Source organism: Triticum dicoccoides, chromosome 2A (genome assembly GCF_002162155.2).
Source record: "Triticum dicoccoides isolate Atlit2015 ecotype Zavitan chromosome 2A, WEW_v2.0, whole genome shotgun sequence".
Lineage (NCBI taxonomy): Eukaryota > Viridiplantae > Streptophyta > Magnoliopsida > Poales > Poaceae > Triticum > Triticum dicoccoides.
Window position 1 is genome coordinate 159,517,488 of NC_041382.1, and position 7,726 is coordinate 159,525,213.

A 7,726-nucleotide genomic window follows, 5' to 3' on the forward strand; every position below is an offset into this window, starting at 1 on the left:
AACAAAGAAAAATCAAATAGTCGACTGTCCGGACGCTGAGGCCCTAGCAGCCTTCAAGCACAATATCCGTGACGAGTGGCTTGCCCGGCACCTGGGACAGGAAAAGCCGAAGTCTATGGCAGCACTCACGACACTCATGACCCCCTTTTGTGCGGGAGAAGACAGCTGGCTTGCTCGTAGCAACAATATGACCAAGAACCTTGGTAATTCGGATACCAGGGACAGTAGTGGCATGTCACGTCGCAACAAGCAGAAGCGCCGCATTAACGGTGACAATGCTGAGGATACGACAATTAATGCCGGATTCAGAGGCTCTAAATCCGGTCAGCGGAAAAAGCCATTCAAAAGGAATCCTAGGGGCCCGTCCAGTTTGGACCGAATACTCGACCGCTTGTGCCAGATACATGGCACCCCCGAAAAGCCGGCCAATCACACCAACAGGGATTGTTGGGTGTTCAAGTAGGCAGGCAAGTTAAACGCCGAAAATGAAGACAAGGGGCTGCATAGCGATGACGACGAGGAGCCTCGGCCGCCGAACAATAGTGGACAGAAGGGTTTTACACCACAAGTGCGGAAGATGAACATGATATACGCAACCCACGTCCCCAAAAGGGAGCGGAAGCGCACGTTAAGGGACGTATACGCGGTAGATCCAGTCGCCCCAAAGTTCAACCCATGGTCCTCCTGCCCGATCACCTTTGATCGAAGGGACCATCCCACTAGCATCCGTCATGGCGGATTCGCCGCATTGGTTCTAGACCCAATTATTGATGGATTTCATCTCACTAGAGTCCTTATGGACGGCGGCAGCAGCCTGAACCTGCTTTACCAGGATACAGTGCGGAAAATGGGCATAGATCCCTCGAGGATTAAGCCCACCAAAATGACCTTTAAAGGCATAATACCAGGTGTAGAGGACAACTGTACAGGATCAGTCACACTTGAAGTGGTCTTCGGATCTCCGGATAATTTCCAAAGCAAGGAGTTAATCTTCGACATAGTCACATTCCGTAGTGGCTATCACGCACTGCTCGGGCGAACCGCATTTGCCAAGTTCAATGCGGTACTGCACTACGCATACCTTAAGCTCAAAATGCCAGGCCCTCGAGGAGTAATTACGGTCAATGGAAACACCGAACGCTCCCTCCGAACAGAGGAGCACACGGCGGCCCTTGCAGCAGAATTACAAAGCAGACTCTCCAGGCAGTTCTCCAGTCCGGCCATTAAACGACCGGACACCATCAAGCGCGCTCGGAGTTACCTACAACAAGACCGCCTGGCACGACCCGAGCAGGCGTAGCAATGCTGCCCCAACTCCAGCCCTCGCAAAAATGCGATACCAGTACTTCGCGTACATAACTACGCTCTAGAAATACCATGGGTACAGGGGGAGGGGCACCATCACGGCACGCCCGAAACACGGCTTCAACCGCACCAGGGGCTGCCGTTTTTTAATTTTCTCTTACTTTCAGGACTCCACTCTTCGGAAGGCCCGTTCGGCAGTTCAATTGCCGAACAAACGACGCAAGAACTAGGGAAGCAGACAAGCCACGCCGCATTATGGAACTACCAGGTGGTCTCTATCACGAGCAGTATACCTGTTTCGCATACTATTCCGCAGCTTGCCCCTGGAACGGACACGTTAAATAGTCCAACCTTTTGCTTATCGCATTATTTGTATCGTTCTGCTTTGATCGCAGCCCTCTTTAATAAACAATGCATAGCTTTTGTCTATTTTTGCATTACTCTTTTTTAATATATGTTCCTTAACGACATGTTGCATCCGTACACTTTGGTACGACCAAAATATGCCAGGGGCTTTAGTACCCCTCAATATGGTGTGAGAAGTCCGAACACTTTAACAAGTGCGGCACCCCGAACTAATAGCATTATATGCATCGGCTCCGAATCATGTCTTGGGTCAATAGTTGGGTTTGCCCGGCTCCTATGTTTTGGTGCCTTACGTTCCGCTATATCGGCTAAGGTAGCACTAGGAGAACCATTGCGATTGTGCCCCAGTTGAGATGGGTCGAGCACCTCAGTGGAGAAAGCTAAAACTGACTGTCATGATGAAGTGAGAGCTGGTTGCTATTCGAGAGGTTTTTCGAGTCCCTAAAGACTTATACCGCTTAGAGCGAGGAGCCGGCTCTGTCCGGCCAAGGCGTGGATAGCGCCCCGAACTCGGTTTTCCGAATACCAGGGGCTTAGCCGAAATTTAAAATTATAGAATTCTATGGCTAAGTGAGGGTGTTCACGCATTATAGTCTGATTGCCTTGTTCGTTGGGCTGAGCGCCTCCCTCGAAGGACCCAAACATGGGAAAAAGAGCGCTCAGGTTTATCCCCGAACACCCGAGCACTAGCGGCACGGGGGTAGAAGCCGGCGACTTGCCATCTCTCAGAATTGATAAACAGCCACACAGAAGGTAATATTTTAAATTCCAACAGCATTGCTTAGCGCATACGAACAAGTTTTCAACGCACAGGACAAAACGAGCAAGTTTCACTCAAAAATTACATCCCTAGAACATTCATCCGCCACAAGGCAGGCACCCTTCAGAACATCCTTATAATAATTCTTGGGCTTGCGATGCTCTTTCCCCGGCGGTGGCCCGTCCTTCACAAGCTTCTCAGCATCCAGCTTGCCCCAGTGCACCTTAGCACGGGCAAGGGCCCTACGGGCACCTTCAATGCAGACGGAGCACTTGATGACTTTGAGCCTTGGACAGGCCTCCACCAGCCGCTGCACCAGCCCGAAATAGCTCCCAGGCAGAGCCCCTCCAGGCCACAGCCGAACTATGAGGCCCTTCATGGCCTGTTCGGCCGCCTTGTGGAGCTCGACCAGTTGCTTCAGCTGGTCGCTTAGGGGCACGGGGTGTCCGGCCTCAGCATACTGAGACCAGAACACCTTCTCTGTTGAGCTGCCCTCCTCGGCTCGATAGAATGCGGCGGCATCGAACACACTCCGGGGAAGATCTACGAACGCTCCTGGAGAGCTCCGGATTCGGGTAAGTAACAAGTAACTCACGTTTATGTGTTTTCTTTGCATAAAGAATGCCTTACCCGCCGCTATCTTCTTCACCTCATCCAACTCCTAGAGGGTCTTCTGGGATTCAGCCTTGGCAGACTTGGCATTTTCAATAGCCACCGTGAGCTTGTACGCTCGCGTCTTTGAGTCAAGCTCCAAACTCTCATGTTTTTCCATGAGAGCCTGGAGCTCTTGCCGTACCTTGCCAACCTCGGCCTCATACTTCTCCCGCTCGATGTGCTCCGTGGCCGCCCTCTTCTCGGCCTCGACCAGCCCTTGCTTAAGGGTCGCACCTCAGACGTGGCCCCTACAATAGCCACGATAATCCTGTCATTTTTTGCAATTGCACCTTTATATATATATTTAAACAAGTTATTTCTTACCTTCATTGTCCTCGAGCTGCTTCTTGGCACGCCCGAGCTCTTGCTCGGACCGCTCGAGGTTCTGCTTTAGCGTGTCCACTTCAGCAGTCAGTGCGGCGGACGCAAGCAGAGAAGCCTGCATACGCATATTGACTCCTTTTTGTTAGACTCCTGCGAATTTTATTTGATCCTCTATTCGGCTTTTCTTCCCGAACGCCAAACAGAGCATCAGGGGCTACTGTCTATGCGGTAATATTATTTACACATTCTTTACTTACCTCAAAGCCTGTTAAAAGGCTAGTACAAGCTTCAGTCAGCCCGCTCTTGGTGAACTGAACCTTCTGGACCACCACACTCATAATGGTGCGGTGCTCCTCGTCGATGGAGGCGCCTTGGAGCGCCTCCAACAGATTGTCCGGCGCCTCCGATTGGATGGGGGTCACCGGCACGGTGGGCTTGCTCCTCTTGGAAGGAGGTCCCCCGTCGGACTCTGGAGCCTTTGAAGGTTCCGGAGTGGTGTCTGGCCTAGAGCCGGACTTGGAGCCCTGGGGGGTTTCATCCCCTTTACTTCTGGAGTCCGGGAGGTCGCCTTGCGGCGCCTCCAGGACCACCTCCTCCCGGCTTGGAACCTGTTGGGACAACACTTCGGCGTTGGAAGCGAGTTCACATCCGACGAGTCCAGTGAGCCGCTCGACGACGCGTCGAGCCGGTCTTTGGGTGGGCTACATAAACATATTCGACATAAGGGAAAGTTGTGCAATAAACGAATACTATGAATTACTCTGGTGTCCGGATACTTATGATTTTGCCAGGGGCTTGGCCCTCGGCGGCCACTCCTCTCCGCTGTCGTCGACGTCGGTGGAGTAGTCCTGAGGAAGGGTTTTCCCCTTCTTGGACCCTCCGGCCTCCCCAGAGAGGGCGGCCTTCCTTTTCTTCTCTCCTCCCGCTGGAGGGGGAGAGGTCTCTTCTTCTTCCTCCTCATCTTCACGGGAGGAATGCGCCTCAGAACCGTCGGATGATGGATCCGACACCTCCTGATGCCGGGCACTCTTTCGAGTCCCCGTGGCCTTTTTTGCGGCCTTCTTCTCCGGTGCCACATAGGGTGCCGGAACCAGCAGCTTCGCCAAGCGAGCGTCCGCTGGGCCTTCGGGCAAAGGAGCCGGACAGTTGATCTGTCTGGACGTCACCTGCCAATCCTGTCAAAGGTAAGGGAGCTTAGATCCCGCATGGAGTCAAACTATGAAAAACGGATACCCTGTAAAAGGAAAAAACAGCTTACCGCATGAGTGTGATGCTGCGTACTGAATCCACGATCCTCGGTAGCGGATGCGGGGGCCTCGGCGCCCTTGAAAAGCACCTTCCAGGCATCTTCATACATCATGTCGAAGAGCCTGCTTAGATTTTGGTGCCGCGCCGGGTTGAACTCCCACAGGTTGAAAGCCCGTTGTTGACACAGGAGGATCAGGCGGACGAGCATAACCTGGACTACGTTGACAAGTTTGAGCTTCTTGTCCACCAGGGTTTGGACGCATGTTTGGAGTCCGGTCAGCTCTCCTTTTTACCCCATGACAGGCCCGTCTCCTTCCAGGAGGTGAGCCGCGTAGGGGGTCCGGATCGAAACTCGAGGGCTGCGACCCATTCGAGGTCGCGCGGCTCGATGATGTAAAACCATCCCGATTGCCACCCCTTCAGGGTTTCCACAAAGGAGCCCTCGAGCCATAAGAAGTTGGCCATCTTGCCCACCATGGCGCCTCCGCACTCCGCCTGGTTTCCGCGCACCACCTTCGGCTTGACATTGAAAGTCTTGAGCCATAGGCCGAAATGGGGGTGGATGCGGAGGAAAGCCTCGCACACGACGATAAATGCCGAGATGTTGAGGACAAAGTTTGGGGCCAGATCATGGAAATCCAGGCCATAGTAGAACATGAGCCCCCGGATAAATGGGTGAAGAGGGAAGCCCAGTCCGTAGAGCAAATGGGGGAGGAACACCACCCTCTCATGGGGCCTAGGGGTGGGGATGAGCTGCCCCTTTCGGGAAGCCGGTACGCAATGTCGTTAGACAAGTATCCGGCCTTCCTCAGTTTTTCGATGTGTCCCTCCGTGACGGAGGAGACCATCCACTTGCCTCCCACTCCGGACATGGCTGGAGAAGGTTGAGGTGGGGAGTGCGGACTTGGGCGCTGGAGCTCGAGTGCGCGAGAATGGATAAGCAAGGGAGGAAGAAGGCGTAGGTGAAAAGGTGGATCCTTATCCCCTTATATGGGTGGACGCAACTACGTGTCCCCACCAGCCTGGTAAAACTAGCTTATCTCCAAGCGCCGTAATCAATGGCGCGGTTGGGTTACCCACGCCCGTTTTGATGAGAATCCCGGAATAAGGGGACACGATCTCTGCTTTAACAAGACGTGCCAAGGAAACCGCCTCGCATGACGCGCTGAGGTGGGATAATGAAACAACTCGGATAAAGGCCTGACCGTGGTGTGCCACACTACGGAATACGTCAGCAGATTAGATTTGTGTAAATATTATTCTCTCTATGGCAATATGTGGAAACTTATTTTGCAGAGCCGGACATATCTTTGTGTTCAAAATCTTCTATGAAGTACTTGTAGGAGGAACCCGCCTTGCAATGCCGAAGACAATCTGCGCGCCGGACTCGTCGTCATTGAAGCCTGCTTCAGGGGCTACTGAGGGAGTCCTGGATTAGGGGGTGTCCGGATGGCCGGACTATACCTTCAGCCGGTCTCCTGGACTATGAAGATACAAGATTGAAGACTTTGTCCCGTGTCCGGAAGGGACTTTCCTTGGCGTGGAAGGCAAGCTTGGCGATACGGATATGCAGATCTGCTACCATTGTAACTGACTTTGTGTAACCCTAACACTCTCCGGTGTCTATATAAACCGGAGGGTTTTAGTCCGTAGGACAACATACACAACAACAATCATACCATAGGCTAGCTTCTAGGGTTTAGCCTCTTCGATCTCGTGGTAGATCTACTCTTGTACTACCCATATCATCAATATTAATCAAGCAGGACATAGGATTTTACCTCCATCGAGAGGGCCCGAACCTGGGTAAAACTTCGTGTCCCTTGCCTCCTATTACCATCCGGCCTAGACGCACAGTTCGGGACCCCCTACCCGAGATCCGACGGTTTTGACACCGACAGAGACCATGTCTACCTCCGCGTCTCTCCAATGAAAGGTACTCCTCGCTTCGGTATCAAAGGGAAGCATGCCCCTAGATACTTGGGTCCTTTCAAGATCATTGGCAAAAGAGGCGATCTCGCCTATCAACTTGAGCTTCCATCCAAGTTTGCAAATGTGCACGACGTGTTTCATGTGTCTCAACTCCGCAAGTGTTTCAAGACTCCTGAACGCACCATCAACTTTGAAGACATTGATCTCCAAGAAGACCTGTCTTATCATGAGCACCCCATTGCTATTCTTGAAGAAACTGAGCGCAAGACTCACAACAAGTCTATCAAATTCCTGAAAGTGAAGTGGTCACATCATTCCGACCGTGAAGCCACCTGGGAACGCGAGGACCACCTCCGTTTTGAGTACCCAGAGTTTTTCCAGTCCTAGATCTCGGGACAAGATCCTTTCATAGTGGTGGAGTGTTGTAACGCCCCATATGTAACCTGCCATATTTGTATTCCAACTCTAGCCATTTCCGGCACTAAGTTATGAGATTACTCGATGTTGGGTTTTGTCTTTGTGTTGCTTTTGTCTTTGTCATGCATATCATATCATGTCATCATGTGCATCGCATTTGCATATGTGTTCGTCTCATGCATCTGAGCATTTTCCCCGTTGTCTGTTTTGCATTCCGGCGCTCCTATGTCCTCCGCTGTCCCCTTTTACCTCTTTTCGTGTGCGGGTGCTAAACGTTCTCGGATTGGACCGAGACTTGCCAAGCGGCCTTGGTTTACTACCGGTAGACCGCCTGTCAAGTTTCGTGCCATTTGGACTTCGTTTCATTCTCCAACGGTTAACCGAGGAACCGAAAAGGCCTCGTGTGTGTTACAGCCCAACACCCCTCCGAAGTGGCCCAAAACCCACCTAAACCTCCTCCATCATCTCAGTCGTTCAATCACGATCGCGTGGCCGCAAACCGTGCTCAATTTGGAGCCTCCTAGCTCCCCCTACCTATAAAAAGGCATCTCCCCCCAAAAATCTCAGATCCACTCCAACCCTAACACTAGCCCCCGCTCCCTCCGCGCGGCCGGACGCCTCCGCCCACCGCCGGACAGAATCCCGCCGCCGCCGATGCCACGTGTTGCCTTGCCATTCGCCCGCCCGCGCGCCCCACATCGCCGGCCCGCCAGGCCCAGG